Source organism: Barbatula barbatula, assembly GCF_947034865.1.
Source record: "Barbatula barbatula genome assembly, chromosome: 17".
Lineage (NCBI taxonomy): Eukaryota > Metazoa > Chordata > Actinopteri > Cypriniformes > Nemacheilidae > Barbatula > Barbatula barbatula.
The window spans coordinates 11007088-11024581 of NC_136780.1; the positions used below are offsets into that span (position 1 = coordinate 11007088).

At 38.7% G+C, this 17494-nt stretch overlaps 1 protein-coding gene across 1 annotated transcript in view; it reads right to left on the reverse strand.

Moving 5' to 3' along the window:
• The window catches only part of LOC306906375 (uncharacterized protein), a 40731-nt gene extending 24869 nt beyond the window's left edge, over positions 1-15862 (reverse strand). Inside the window, exon 1 of the mRNA XM_079477721.1 lies at positions 15577-15862. The gene's annotated coding sequence lies outside the window, so the exon portion shown is untranslated. The remainder of the gene's footprint in view (positions 1-15576) is intronic.
• Positions 15863-17494: the final 1632 nt, after the last annotated feature.

The following is a 17494-nucleotide window of genomic DNA, read 5'->3' on the forward strand; positions in this document are numbered from 1 at the left end:
AGCAAGTGAGTGAAAGAGTGAGTGAGTGCATGAGTGAGTGAGTGAGTGAGTGCATGAGTGAGTGAGTGAGTGAGTGAGTGAGTGCATGAGTGAGTGAGTGAGTGAGTGAGTGAGTGAGTGAGTGCATGAGTGAGTGAGTGAGTGAGTGAGTGCATGAGTGAGTGAGTGAGTGAGTGAGTGAGTGAGTGCATGAGTGAGTGAGTGAGTGAGTGAGTGAGTGAGTGAGTGCATGAGTGAGTGAGTGAGTGAGTGAGTGAGTGAGTGCATGAGTGAGTGAGTGAGTGAGTGAGTGCATGAGTGAGTGAGTGAGTGAGTGAGTGAGTGAGTGAGTGCATGAGTGAGTGAGTGAGTGAGTGAGTGAGTGAGTGAGGGACTTAGCGAGCAAGTGAGTGAAAGAGTGAGTGAGTGCATGAGTGAGTGAATGAGTAAGTGAGTGAGTGAGTGCATGAGTGAGTGCATGAGTGAGTGCATGAGTGAGTGAGTGAGTGAGTGAGTGAGTGAATATAATAAAAAGTGCATGAGTGAGCAAATAAGTGAGCAAGTAAATGAGTGCATTAGGAAGTGCATGAATGAGCAAGTGATTGAGTGAGCAAACAAGCAAGCGAACAAAGGAGTACGCGAGTAAACGAGTGAGTGAGAGTGAGAGAGAGCATGAGTGAGTGAGCAGGTGAGTGACTGACTGAATGAGTGAGTGAGTGAGAGAGTAAATGAGTGAAAAAAGTGAAAACATTAACCAAATATATTGATGTAAACATTATTTCGATCAAGTCCAACATATACAATAACGGATAGTATTTATGTTATACAAAACACTGTACACTGCTCACTATGCCCTATTGGTGAGTTATCATTTCACACATCTAAAGGCAAGTTTCTATTTCTGCTCAAACAGTGCGCATTCAATAATTCATCACTCCTCCTCTGTACTCACAACTGCTGTGAGACACAAAAGAGACGCGGCACTTAGAAAATAAGGAGGGTGTGTAAGAAGCACATCAGATGTTAGACTACAATGTCCACTGTGTCATTTTTGTTGTGTCAGTTTGTGAAGTTTGGGGATTGGGATTAATCCGCAACGCAAATGATGTGCTATAGCACATTTAAACAGCTTTAACAGCAGGTGCAATTCATTCTTAGTGAATCATATGCTTTTGTATGACTTCAGATAGCAAATCAGATATTGTTTCCCACCAGAGCTCAAAGATTTAAATTGAATTATATATTTAATATGTCAGTCATTTTTTTAACTATATGTGTGGGCCTTCAGAATAATCTGCTGCATATGTACAGAACCAGATTTTACGCCAAAAGTCAATGAAAAAGCACTGACAGTCATTTTGATACTGCTTGCGTTTTTGGTAGTGTTTAGCGAACATGTTTCAAAAGAGAAAAGGCTCTTTCATCCGAAAAGACTTAAGAGACAGCTGTCCTGGATAAACCTTGGATAAAGTGCTTTACTCAAAGGAAAAGAGGTGATAAAAAGTGTTTGATCATTTTCCAGCTCCTGGATTGTTCCTTAGACATGCAACCATGATGCAACCATTGTGCCTAGTTGTTTCCTCAAAACACTGACATGCAACCTGGCAGTCTAAAACAGGACATCGAACAGTGTATTTCATAAGAAAAAGATTTAACCTGCGAGACACACTCTCTGGAGGTATCAGGGGTGTGCCCGTGACCCAACGGCATTTTTCACAGCATGACAACACCTCTGGGGCTTCAAAAACCCATATTGATTCATAAAGCTTAGTGGACCGCCCCAGCCACACACAAACATCCACACCCTCCCGTAAAAAAGACACTTCTCACGGCCCAATCCATCAGCTCTCTCAGTATCCTCTCTGCCTTCATATGCTCATTCTTTGCACCCATATTTCCCAGCGGAACGTTCAAACCTCAGAAAGCAATTCCAGTGCTAAAACAGCCATACATACGGACGGCAAGCACCATCCGTTTCTACAAATGCTCTCACTCATTTTGTATCTTGTTTTTTTCCGTCTCCCCAGACAGAGGCACACTCCCTGCTCTTTTACACTGGGCGTTGCATCTGTACATCAATGCATACATTCTGCTTCATCAGAGATGCCACCGATCTTGTGAGATGTAGAGTTACAGACAGCACAGGCACATCTACTGTTCCCTGACGAATTTCATAATGGGCTGGTTGCACAAGATGGCACCTCTGAGCTGTTGTGACACCAGGTTCGGCAAACTAACTTCTGGTCGTTTTGGCTTAGCAATGTAAAGAGGATCTGTCGTATTGCTGATGTATTACTTTCTACTGTTTTTATCTAAAAAACACCCATATTTGCTGGTCAAAAATCCTCCTTTTCCCATACAGTGTTACACAACCGAAATTTTCTGCCGATTCAGGTGTCCCAAAAGCTCACCGGCGCCATCTTGTGCAACTAGCGAACTGTGACAGCCCTAGTTGCGATATAATTAAATGTCAATGCAACAATTTTTCTATCCTGTCTATAGATCGTTTCGTCGGACATGCGCGGCCTGACCCCCAGTAAACTTCCTGTTTGTGTTTGGCTAATATCTAATACTATAACTATATTTAATTGAATAAATGTTTATATGAATTTGTATTACTATTTTGCTGTATAATAATTGTATTAAGTAAACCATTTGTTGAATTTTGTTCTATGTTAATTTTATTAAATAAACAATTTGTTGAATGGGTCCTGTAGCTCGTCACATTTAAACTAACCGTATGGTACATTGACATCTAGCAGGTCAGCTTGGTATCGCGGTCTATATTCAAAATATTGGAGCCAAGTAACAGTTCTTCTGGGTTTCTTTTGATCGTTTACAGAAATAATCTACAGGCACTCATTCGTTTGGGAATGTGAAACGGAAATGAGTTGGGGGTCACAAAAGTGCGCATGCGTAGTAAAATTGGTTTATGTTGTTAAGATGAAACCGTTTATAGAGGGTATGCACGTGACATCACCGCACACGAAAGCAAAGCAAGTCACACCCACTGAGTGGCAGAAAGACTAAATGAAGCAGTGTTTGCTGCTATCTCTGCTATATTTAGAATGGGATTTAGTTTTTGTGTAATTTATTCTACATACAAATTGAGATCTAAATGATAGATTTCGTTTTACAGACTGCCAAAAGATAAAAAGAATGGATCACTGCAGCTTGCAGAAACTAAAACATGGATCTGTGCTAATCATTTTGGTCAGAACTATTATGTTGTTTTTGTTGAATCATCCCGTTATAGTGTTACCTATCTAAAATCTAAGACTTAATGAACATATGGCAAAGTTCAACACGGAAAACACATTAACATTTAGAGCAGCAACGTATATCTTGAAGACTCTATTTGTTGAATCACTAAACCTGTTTTAGCAGAAAATGTTTACTTAAAGATTTCTTTGTGGATTTACCCAACGTTGAAATCAGGAACTAAATAAATATCAGGAAGCCCAATCCCGTGTTAAATTTCCAAGGACAGCTGGCTCATAAGCGGGGTTGAAATTGTGCCGTCCGTGCCTGAGCACTAGACATTAACGCTTCATTAACGGCAAACAAGTAAGTAAGTATATTTAAACATCCAAAAAAAATTTTTATTATTAACTAATAAAAATAACATGCAATCACCAAAACATAGATATTATTCAGATTTCAGCACATTTAAAGTGGTGAATAGTGGTTATGTTATGTAGGCCTACTGATGATAAGGTTGCGCTGCTAAGGCAGTCTCCCCAGAATAAAAAATCAAACACACGCAACACAAAGAAACTCAGTGTGCTAAGATAAAAATGTATAGTGTAACGTTACATTTAAAATACTGTCACGTTGTAGTTAAGTTAGTGTTTCACCATAACGACTGTTCAATAGTTCAATAAAGCCTTACATTTTTATTGTAGACTACTTTTGTTCTATTTCAGCAGCGAAAATTATTAAAAGAAAAGACACAGCAGAACCCCAGCGCATCTCACAGCAACCAGCCAATTCATTGTTGAATGATTCAGTGTTTTGAATGAATCGGTTGAATGAACGACTCGACTTATTAGACGCTCACTAGCCATCACTTAGGCCTACTAGTGTTTTAATTTCTTATTATTTACATACATTATTTAACCGAACGCAGTTGTTTTTTCAGTGTAAATGATTCAATTTGATAACGTATAGATAACAACAGAGCAAAGGGCATTCTTAACTTGTCATATTATTTAACAGCTTATCAATTGATAAGATTTTGTAGGCTTTGTGAACATTAAACACACATATTGAACAAATGAATACTGGTGTCACAACTGGGAAGGAGGAGGACTTTTTTAAGAAAAGTTGTGACATCTGTGGTGTGGATTTTGTTTGGGTTTCTCTTGTGGTGTGTAACATAAAACTACTAATACTGGAAACATGTTTATGGTCATACCACCCACCTTTAACCTTTACAACACTGAAATACTTCAACATTAATAAAGCGTAGCACACATCTGCACTTATAAGACATCAGAAATAATCTGCATATTGACACTATTAACATTGATGTCTAGCCTCCGTTATCCCTATGCTGCATGTGAACGTGAGGCTTGTTTTTCCGGCAAATGGCGCATACATAAGTTCTGGTGAGAGATGTCTTTTAGTTTTGTTCCAATAGGATGCCGCTTTCAAACAAGCCTCAGGTTCACGCACAGCAGAGGAATAACGGAAGCTAGACATCAACGTTAATGGCGCTCTCAATATGGATATTTCTCTTAAACCAACGCATCGATTTGCTTCAGAAGATATTTCTCAAGACCACAGAGCCGAATCGAGCAGTTCTTTGATCAATGGATGCCCTTTTTGGAGCTTCAAAAAGTCGACGCCCATTCACTCCCATTCTACCGCTTGGAAGTAAAATGATACGTGGTACATTTTAATTCCGACTGCAATATTCTTCAAGAAGAAAGTCATATTCAGTCAGGATGTCTTGAGGGTGAGTAAAACATGGGGAATTTTGTATTGCCTGTAAAATATCCCTTTAATCACCAGATGTGTAATACAATTCAATGTAAGTCGCTTTGGATAAAAGCATCTGCCACATGCATAAATGTAAATGTAATGTAAATACAATATAATTCAAATCGAATTATACCTTTTATCGTAATAGGTCTGATGAGGGCTACAATGTTTTACATCTGTTTGACTATTCTGGGCTTACCTTGACCCATCCGAATACTTTTTTGTGAGGGTTGTAAATAAAAGAAATCGTGTTTTTGCTAAACGTATTTCATTAATACACAAATAGTAGGTTAATTATTAATTAACTTGCATTATCAGGTTTGTGAATGCATGCATGCAGCCCCTGAGTGTTCGAATCTGCTCTTCCTTCTGCGGTTTAATTTTGGATGACTCACCCACTTCCCACCTTCTTTTGCAAAGGTGCAGACAACCTCCACCCTGCCTCCACATCAACATGCGAACCCACGCCCACACATTACTGCACCCGGGACGTGTCATGATCAAACGCACAAAACAGAGAAGCCCTTTCACCGTTCAATACTCTTTTTCCAAGTGGAGAACGAAGCAGAAAGGCGGTAGATTGTGGCAGCTCAACCGTCATTTCCATCCCTGATCTAATGTGTGAATCCGATACGGAGCAAACTCCTAAATTTTCGGACTGTTCACAACGCAGGCACGGTTACGTAATTCTCATATGAATAATATATAACAGCCGTGTGACATGTTTGAAGTGCACAGTATGCAGCAGAAAGGCAACGAGGGCTTTAATAATCCCCACTTAAAATCCTATCCAACCTCAAAAAGAATTGTGCTTTTCAGAACAAGCACCCAGAATATTCAGGGTTATTTTTTTCTAAACAGATCAGATTTGATCAGAGAAAGAAATGTCCAACAAATATAAGGAGTCCCACCTGAAAGGGACAATTTGAACAACTTTGCATCTCAAGTAACAAACGTTACTGCAAAACTACAATCTTAAATGGAAAGTGTGTCGTTTGGGTTTAAATCATTTCATTTCTACCACGGATGAATGCACATAGTTAATTATGAGCAAGCTATTCCGTTTGGTGATATTAGTGACACAAGAATAAAATCTTCCCCCAAAACAATTCTCTGTAATTGTAATTTCTCTAATACACGGGCCACATAGACTTCCACTGTAATAATCTCATAGTATACCTTTTTTATTCTTTGTACAACTTGAGAAACGAGGCTAAAATGTAGCTGTCACAAATAGACATTTCTTGAAGGTATATTTACAAAGTGCCCTGGTGCCGTAAATAAGTATTTATTTAAGATACAGTATATTTACATTGTAACAGACATGTATCAAAGTCAAGCAAACGAATACTGTATGTATTCATGTAGAATATCAAAGTGAGGAGACATTTCTGAAGTCGTCTGAAGGTTAATGTGTTTCAATTGCTTGATTTTCTTTCTAATCTCTTCAGTATATTTGTATTTTGAAACAGGACTGTCGCTGTGTCTGTTGCTCTGTGATGTTTTCACACATGCTTTTATGAACTCTTGGCTGCAGCGGCGGGGTGAGTGGTTGTGATCACAGGTTAATGGTTTGCTCATTGATTTTATAGTGCTTGAAAGCCCGAGCAGGTTTACGCCTGACAGAGTTATGAAAAAGGGTGTCCCAGGTGAATATGACCAACTGTTCATCTGTACTGTACATCCTCTCTATCCTTAATCTCCTTCTTTTCATGTCTTTTTGTCCCTCTTTCAAATATTCTTATCTGGTGAAACTAGTTGACCAAGCAACTCCTAAACTGCGAAGAAGTGTATGTTCATAATTTGATCAGGAGATGCTAAGACTCTTGTTTATTGACCATCAGATTACTCAACATAATCAATATTTTGTTTAAATGTATAACTTAGCCTAAATATAATTATTAGAAATGTACTTATTCTAAATATCTCCACGGATACCGGTAGCCGATTATGCATAGTAATATTTGCTGATTAAATTTATATTTTCTTTCTTTCTGAATGTTAATAATTCATATAATAACTATTAATATTGAACATCAAACTGGTGACATTTTCTATACAAAGAGCACAAATTCATTGCATTTTTCTGTCCTGTTTGATTGACAGTATATAGCGGCCCTGATCATTGGCTGATAGCCCATAGTGTAAAAATGTTTTATTTATCGGCCGATACTTATTATTGGCTGATATATCGGTGCATCTCTAATAATTCTACGACATTTCTAAAGAATCGTATTGCAATTCTAATGTAAAAAGGACTTTTTAAATGATTAAATACTATGTTGTCAAAGTTGACAAGCACGTTTTAAAACCTTTTATTGGTAAAATATTTGCAAAACCCAGTGACAAACATAAAGGGTGACTAATAATAATGATTTATGGCAAAAACAAAAGACATGACGTTTCAGAAGGACTGCAGCGATAGGCGTGTGTGAGCTTATTTAGCTGTGCATCATCTTCAGAAGGTTGCAATAAGACAGTAAAAACCCTGAGCTGTTTTACTACATTCCTGAATATATAACATTCCCCTCCGCTCTTTCCAGCAATGCAAATCTACTGGTGGGGGCGACCAAATTAACTGTTGAGCTCAATAAATCATGAAGGTCAATTTGTATCAGAAGTCTAGAAACTTCTTACGATGACTGACATTTACAGAGCTCGCTCACTGCTAATCAGGTTGATAATAATGCGTTTAGTTTATTTTTGATATGGCGAGCCAAGCATAACGTCTTGCATAATTCATGAGCTGGTTTTGGGGCTAATTGGGTTACTAACAATCTCATTAGAGTTCTCTGTAGTTCTGTGAACACTTCATCTATTGATCAGAGAAATCAATACGACACAAATCTATTCATCACGTCCAATAAAACACAACCTCACTGGGAATAAACACGGCCAGTGACCTTTTCAGTCATCTGTGAGGGAAAAAGGCACAAACTACAGAATTAATGGAATAGCGAGAGAAAGAGCGAGAGAAAGAGAGAGAGAGAAAGAGAGAGAGAGAGAGAAAGAGAGAGAGAGAAAGAGAGAGAGAGAAAGAGAGAGAGAAAGAGAGAGAGAGAGAGAGAGAGAGAGAGAGATCTCATTCCAGAACTTACGAGTTCAACTAGGGACTGCGGGATGCTTTCATGTGGAGGTGCATGCATAAATAAACTAAATTCATTTAAGAAAGAAAAACTCCAGAAATAGACCGCTCTCATCCTCAAACCTTTTTAACAACAGCCTCACCTGCTACAAGAAATAAAAGATTTCTTGATGAGTCCAAATACCAAGCAGTTTTTAGTAGTCCTAAAGGGAAAATATTGTCATATTCACTCACCCTTGTGTCATTATAAACCCATTGGGATTGCTTTCTCATCAAGGACACAAAAGAATATATTTTGAGAAATGTGTCAGTGGTTTTGTGTCCATACAATGAAAGTCAATAGGAAGAGTGAGCAAATGAGGAAATCATTTTTATTTTTGAGTGTACTATCCCTTTAAGATTTCTGTAACTCGACTGACAAGGTTTTGGGTTCTATTCCCAGGCAACACACCATTTCACAGACACCTTTTTCCACGCTTTTGATAAACATCTGCTGAATGAGTGAACGTATAACATCTCATCGTCATTTAAAATTGGCCTTGAACTTGCCAGATTTATTTTCAAGTGTACGTAACAGGTATCAGATATATCAAACTGTGCTACGCCGCCAAGCTCCATTTCAACATAATGTGCTTGCTGCTTGCAGCCTCTTGCTAAAAATAGAGCAGCACTAGTCTGCTGTTAGTTCACACTGGTAAAAGAGGACAGTACTGGAAGGGGGTGTGTGTGCGTGTGTGCATCACTGCGCTCCAACGTGTGTTTCTTCACATGTAAGACCACAGAGTCTTTGAACAACGCAACTGATTTCCTACCGCACACGCCATCTTACTCTTTCACCTCCTGGCAAAATGCAGAACGCTGAGACTCACAACAATGTGTAGGTGTTGATAAGAATGCAGTTGCCGTTTGCCAGGGCAATAGTGTCGAGATTGTAAACACAGACTAAAAATAAACTCCACAATGTTTTTATCTTTGTCTCCATGGTTCAGTTTACCTGTGACATCATAACACAACATACCAAATGCTCGATAGGTTCATAGTTTGTTTTTAAGTCATATCCTGTCGTTCCACTGGCTGTTTTGTGCTCAAATGTCTTAGATTAGTCAGTATGGGGGTTAAATGACTCGAATCGATGCGTTGTCTGCCTTCACAGCAGACGGTGGAGACGCAGAAAGGATCCGCTATCCTGTTCCGCAAGGGGGTCATAAGGCTCATTCAGAAATCCTGTCGATGTCTCATGCAGTGCTTATAGGGTGTGTGTAGAAGTGCATTGTGGGACATCTGTGCGGGGAGAATCCGAATAATTAAAGAGAGTGTCTTTGTACCGCTCTGTGCATGACGTAATGCCCGAAACATACTCGACACAAATTTATGAGTGTAAATGCTTTCAGCGACGCAACATCAGCAGACGAGGTGTTCGGGAGGATTTTTATTTAAAAGATGAAGTATGACTTTGAATTTATTTTGAATGATATGCAGCATTATATGAGCTGAAAGAAACACATTTGTGTGAAGGGGCGCTTGAGATTTACTGATAGGGTGGTAGGGTGGGTGTACATAAATAACAGCAACACAAAAAGATTGCGAAACACTGTCGTACGCTTCCAAATTTAGTCAAGCATATTCCATTGTTACCTGAAATCTCTCAATAACACAGATCTGTGGCTGAGTCTGGCGGATGCTCTGCACACCACTAGCTCGCTGCACTTTTCCTGTCGTGTACTGTAACACACGGCGTAACTACGATGAGCCCGACCACAAGCCAGGACTTAAAGAGGACTAGGAAAGCTAATATCAGATCATACTTGAAAATAGGTCAACAGACTTTCAATGGGGCGGTGAAAAATATGTATGTATGTGTCATCCCTCCTTGTTGACTGATCTCCACTTTTATTTATCGTCCAGAGATCTCAACTCTGTCATCATTTATTCACCCTCATGTCGCTCAAAACGTGTTGACTTTTATTCTGAGAAACTCAAAATAAGATATTTTGAGAAATGTCTCAGTGGTTTTGTGCCCATACAATGGAAGTCAATGGGGGGGCCAATCTTTTTTTGTTACCAACATTCATCAAAATATCTTCTTTTGTGTTCCGCAGAAGAAAGAAAGTCATACAGGTTAGCAACGACAATAACACCGAGCAAATGATGACAGACTTTTACTTTTTTGTGCCAACTGGGCATCACAACAGTGACCAATGACCTCGTCCATAGACCAAAATGTTGCGAAACTAAATCCATTTTACGTCACACCGTATATAGACACAAATGTCTGTGTTTTGTTACCGTTTGGAGATTACGGCGTTGGTATTTAAATGGCGGAGAACAATCAAAGTGATTAGGCAACACGGGTGATAAGGAGTGAAAATAGATAAAGGCTATTACGCCTTTCGCCCAAAGGAAATGAATCAATATTGTGTAGTGTTATGGATGAAGCCTGTTAGTCTAATGCGTATCACAACAGGCTCCCGAAATACTGCTAAGTGCTTAAATGCCTATTGAGTTTGATGCAGCCCAGTCCTATTTCCTGATCATATGATAGCCAGTGATGAGAAATAGATGGGGGGGTTCCTGTCCGTCTGTATTAGAGCAATGGCAACATGAATCTCACTTTCTGTCATCCACGGTGGAAAGAAACGAGGGAGCAGCTCCCAGGGTCAACGCCTTTCCACCAATCAAGAGACGGAAGATGATGTCAATGAGTATAACGCATGTAGGTCATTCAATAGCTATGTTGGATTAAGCCTGCCTGTGGTTAACAAGGAATTTTTGTCTTCAAAATAAAGTGTCAAATAAAGTAGAATATACACATATTTATATGGGAGTGCTTTTTTTCAGATCTTCTCTTCCATTATATTAAAAATAACAGAACAATGAAGTACTCCTCATGTGGTCCACAAAAGAAAAAAAGTCATTTGGTTTTGCAGTTATATGAGGGGAAATAGATGATGACATTTACCTGTTTGGGTGAGCTATTCTTTTAAGAAAAATGGCTCTAGATAGCACCATTATTTGGTTTCTCTGGTTTGTAACAAAAGCGTAAATCCTATCGGAGCTAAATATAAGTGAGGAGCAGGAGCCTAGTGCAGGATTAAAAAACCCAAAAGTCAACATGAAACGGCCTTCTTTATATTGTACTCTCATAATCGTGGCATATTTAAAAATGGGGGTTCAACCAAAATAATCATTTTAAAACAGTACTTAATATATTAACCAAAAATTTGATATATTTAAGATCTGGGGACTCATGTTTAAACCGTTACATATATTTTATCTTTATAGTGTGTTTACGTAGTCTGTATATGCATTTAAAATAAGTTTTATCTGAAAATGTGCATGGAAAATGACATCCATGCATTTCAATGCTCATGCATATGCAACATGAAGAAGTGTTGAAAAATGTAAGGATTTATTGGCATCAGGCGAAAGGGGCCAAACCATACCATAAGATGAAAAATTATTTTCTCTCCTTTTAAAAAACGATATGTTCACAATAACACCAGTGTGCATTAGAAGTGTAAAAAGTGGCCATGTCGGATTCGCTATTTACATGCCGGAACTCGGAAGAGCAGACACTTTGCTCGTGCAAGAGGTTAAAGCGCACAAGCAGACGATCAACATGACAAGCCAGATTTTTATCTTTATGTCCACAGCAATAATTTTACATTGTATTTCATTTGAATTAACATTTGGCATTATTGTGTACTTCTGCATGTTCCTCTGTGTTTAATAAGTAGAATGTACGAGCAATGTGCACCCGCCTATAGGCGCATATTTTGCACTCTTTAAATAACAAAAAAAATTGCGCTATTGAGTTTAGACTTTAGACCAGGTTTGAGTTGGCGTAAGCCCAGCATCTTCGCCCATTCACCTATGTCCATCATCGTGGCACCCTAATCATCCCCATATGTACTGATTGGCTTCGTCACTCTCCCTCAGTAAGCTGGTGTGTGGTGTGCATGCTGGCTCAATATGGCTGCCATAGCATCATCCAGGTGGATGTGTCATGGAACTGACGGAGAACCCAGACGCAGACAGCAAATGAACAAAATACTTTTATTTTGGCTTTTACCACAGAGTGGGCAAAATCACGAGAAACCAAAAACAAATTGGATGAAACGTACACTTCCTTAGACTAGCCAGACAGGAACAGGGCATTTTGACATGGGGGACAACTAGAATGAACCAGCACAGGACAGCAAACACAAGGGCATTAAATAGGAAAAACTAACGAGAGGTGTTAATTACAATGGGCAGGTGAGGGGAATGAAATGCTAAGATAGCAGGAGAGCACATGGCAAATAGCAACAAACAAAGGCCATGTGCTTCCACTCAGAACACAACAAGCACAAAAGACATGGTACTGTCACAACCCTGTCCATAAAACTAGAAAACTCCTAACAAGGAGCACATGATCATGACAGGATGCTGCACATTGGTGTTAGAGAACCCCCCCTCCATGTAAAAGCGCTATATAATTGTAATAAATTATTGCTGAAGCCACAAATGTTCTTCCAAATATCTTTCTCTGTTTTCCACACAACAACGAAACTAAGACAGGTTTGCAACAACATGAGGGCGAATAAAAAATGATTAAAACATTCGTTTTGGGGCGAACTACCCCCAAAAATGTCTTATTTCTGTCATCAGTTACTCACCTTCTAGATGTTCAAATCTGTAAAAATGTCTTAGTTGTGATGAACACAGAGAAAGATATTTGGAAGAATGCTTATAACCAGTAAGGGAATAGTAGGGAAAAATACAACGGTAGTTAATGGTGCCCAAGCAACATGAATTTTTTAGAAGTTTCACTCCAAAGTTCTTCTGCAGAACACAAAATAAGATATTTTGCAGAATGTTGATAACAAAACAACATTGGCCCCCATTGACTTCTGTTGTATGAACACAAAACCACTGAGACATTTCACAAAATATCTTATTTTGTGTTCCAGAAAAAAGTCATATACGGGTTTCGAACAACATGTCAATAAATGAAGACAGAATTTTAATTTTTGGGTGAACTGTTGATTTAAACATAGACAGTCGTTTCGTGTCACACATTGACCACTCTTTGTAGTCTTGATGTATACTGTATTTGTGGGTTTCCCTTCTATCGTAGCTTCCCTGTCCTTCTCAATTCCTCCCTGGTCTTTTCTTGCTCTGTCATGTTAATTATTAAGGAAATTTTATCCAGTCACTGCATCTGGTGCCCTAAACCCTCCCCTTACCGGTCACACATATTCCTCTCTAATCCATGGGGACGTTTCGTTCCCCCATCTCTCTCTCTCTCTCCCTCTCTCACTTCCTCTTCCTTAAGATACAGAAGCGTATCAGCGTTACTTGATCCTGAATCCCCTTTGACAGTGGCAGGAGTGCATGGCGTGCATATGAAGCCCACGCCCCTGTACGCTGCACGGGGGAGCGCCGCTCTACAAAGCGGACAGAGCGTGCAAACTGACCCACTCAAGCACCTTTATAACACTTAGTCTAACCCACAGCGAGCACGTGTTTGCATTCCTCGGATTCAGTGTGACAGTCTGTCACGTTGCACAGCACAGACTTCGACCATGTGGTTAAACATACTGTCTGTAAGGATGTGGCATGTTTTATATATAAAGAGTAAACCAGCAGAACTCAAGAATGCTTTGTGAGAATGTTAGATGCGTTTAGAAAATTGTTAGGTGTTGGACAGACAGGTCTAGTTTTAATTGTATACATGGGGTAGATTGCACAAGAGAGTTTGTGAGTGAGAAAGAGAGAGAGCTGACCAGGGTACCCACGCTTTTTTTTAGGGTGCACCGGATCTCCTGCTTCGCATGGTGCACTAGGCAAGAAAAGTAAAACAATATATCAATTGTATATATTTAGGTAATGTTTTATAGAAAACAATAAACCTTGGAAACTTTGTATCTCCATTTTTCATTTCTTCTCATAAATAATAATTATTGTACATACTTTTGCATATATTCATATACTATATTATCACCCTTCATGTTTATCTGCTGGTTTTGCAAATATTTAACCAATAAAAATGTATTCAAAAACTTTGACAGCACAATGTTCGATAATTAAAAAAAACACTGTGCTTTTTTCTGTAAAGTAGCAGTTTTGGAAAAATGTGGTTTCCGCAGTGATATATTTGGCATGTTTGGTGAGCAGGGAGGTAAGGATTCCGATCCAAAGCTGACATTAGTTAAAAAACAAAATTGCAACTAAACTTCACAGTCGTCAATCAGCATTTTCGGCTTTATATGGAAACGAGTAACTCCTTTTATGTTCCACAGAAAAAAAGTCACACAGGTTTGGAGTGACGAGACGATGTATGACAGTATATTCAGTTTGAAGCAAATGATCTGCAGAAGATGCGACCCAACCTAAATATCTCAAAAACATGAATCCACTCATAAATCAGAGGACAGGTCTCTCTCCCACACACACACTATAAGCGTGAGCTGCAGAGTAAGAGGATTTCATTCATCCATATTCACTATATTGGACAGACTCGAGCAGTTTCTCGGTCAGCATGCACTGGGGACATAAGCTTGTGGTGTGAGGTCACTTTCTTGCTTGAATGAAGTCTATCCTACTGCGCCTAGAATAACTTGACACTTAAGGATCACACCATTAATTGCAGTCGCGCAATGCAGACACAATGAATGGAAATGTTTCATCACAGGTGCAAGAAAACACTGGACTAACATCAGACTAAAAAATAAAATACTGTGATGATGTCAGACGCTCATACTACTGTACTTTCAATATATACTGCGATACTAAATTATTCTCATATATGATGTTACCCTTCATGAAAATGAATAACGGTTTTCCGTTAGTTAGTTTAATATGTGGTGAGACTATCGTAATCGCAAATTAACCACGTTTTTGACAGACTTACCCTAGATTAACCGTGATATTTGAAGTTAAACTGTGGTTATACAACAAATCCAAAAACCATGCACTTTTGCTATGATAAAATCACGGGTTATTTAATTGACCTGTAAAACATGTCCAAAAATCATGGTAACACTGTAGCACTACATGCCCATGGCACTTGCATGGCAAGTACTCATAGGTACTTCACGTGATGGAGGACAATGAGAAATTCATTCAGCATCAGGACACACTTTAACCTCATTAGTTTACTCTCGCCATCATCTCCCTTGCTTTCACCGCCCCTCTCAAGAAAATACAGAATCAATACGAACATCAATATGAGCTCAGAACACCCATTCAATATTCTCAAGTCTACTCCAGATCTCAGCACACAGTTAATTATGTTTGTAGACCCCTTAAGGCTGGTTACAGTCTAGGAAACGTTTCGTATGTATATCCAAATAGTACCTACAAAATGTGAATCTTATATAAAGTGGCAAATTGGAGTGTGTTAAAGTTCTCATCAACGTTCCTCCATGCAACACATTAAATGTATACGTCGATGAAAAAAATAAAACGTCTCCAAGTTCACCATTTCTATGATCCATTCCATGTTATAAAAGCATTTGCACGGAGACATGATGCGCGCTTACCGTGCGTTTCACAAAGCCAAGGAGACGGATGCTGCGCGCAGGATCTCCATCCTCTTTATACACTCTACCGCTCGCGTAAGAGAGATGCAAAGCTCATAAGCTCTTCTCTGGTGCACGGAGGAACAGACCGAGCATCATGGCTGGTATTTCTCTCTTAGATCATCTGGTGTGAAGCGCAGTCAGTGCCGCCTACTCTGGATTGAGTTTAGAGACAGCAGAGGCAGCGACGATCGCTCACTTTCTTCTGGCATATGAACATGTGATGGAGAATCAGCCCTCCATCTGCGAGAACCCGCTCAGCGCCACCCAACGGAAATAAAACTCACGAAACTAATGACTTCCTCTATTGGACGCCCAATGTAGATTAAAGCTTTACAATAGACGACCGATTATTGCGAAAATGAAATCTCAATATTGATTTACTATTTTAGTCCCACTATTGTCAAGAATTTGTTCATTTAATTCGTTTGATAGATTGTATTTTACGTCTACAGTTGTGTTATTTTATTAATTAATTGGATTATTTTAGTATTTTTATATAAATATTTCTTATTAGTCGGTTTCATACACCTTATGTGGCCCGAACTTATCTTCCGGCAGACCTTCGCAAAGAGTTATTGACTGTTTGGTTTTCATTTAATTAATATAAATTAATATTCACATCAATATAAATTAAACAAAACATAAATTGTTATATTTCTGGCACCTAGCCAGACTGATATTCACCAAACACAGATCGGAGATTGTTGTATAACGTATTTGTATATTTCACAATAATTGTATTTACTTGTATATTTAAAAAAGTTCCTATTTGCCCATCTTCTTTTTGCTCGACAGTTTATAATCTCTGTGCTCGCCTTATTCATCAAGCTGAAAACTAAATTGCCCCTCTGAGAATAATAAAGTGTATTTTATTGTACTGCCTCCATTGCTTCATTGGACTATAGAAATCTTGTATTCCGTAATCAAATAAAGCAGTTTACATATGTGTTCAGGGTGTATCACATTATTACCTTGTAACAAGACTATGCATGCTTAAAGGGATACTTCACCCAAAAATGAAAAATCTCTTTACATCTCTTTGTCCTCATGAACACAGAGAAAGATATTTGGAAGAATGTTTTTAACCAGACATATCTTGCCCCCCATTGACTACCATAGTAGAAAAAAGTACTTTGTCGTTTTTTTTGTTCTGTTGAGCACAAAATAATACATTTTGAAGAATGTGGGAATGTAGGACAACCTACTTATTGTATGGTAGTCATTGGGTGGCAAAAGTTGTCTGTGTCTTAAGTATTCTTCCAAATATATTTCTCTGTGTTCATGAGGACAAAGAGATGTATACAGATTTTTCATTTTTGGGTGAAGTATCCCTTTAAGCATGGGTTATTGTATGACATTTAAAGGGATAGCGTACCCAAACAATCAATCTGTCATAATTGACTCACTCTCATGTCATTCCACGACTTTCTTGCTTCTGCAACACACACAAAAAATATATTTAAAGAGCGGTGGTAACCAAACAACAAAGGCCCCGATAGACTTCCATATATTGACACAAACCCCCCAAGATTTCTCAAAATATCTTCTTTTTGTGATTCAAACATATGGTACACGCACATTGTTATTGCTATTGTTATGTTGAAGTGGTGCCATATACAGCTTTGAAAACACATTGTGTCCTTTTATGGCTTTTTAAACAATGCAGTTTTATGCATACATGTAAGACAAAAGACATGCTTTGTTTTAGTTAAGATGTTGTCTGACACTCATCCATATCTTGCCAATATTGCCCAGAGAGCAGTTTCATGGCTATAGATTCCCACTAAAATAATCAATGAGCAACTCACTTTCTCTGAGTACTCTTTAGATTGCCAACAGCTTTTACGCTCCTTTGTCTGGGTCTCATTGTAGCCTT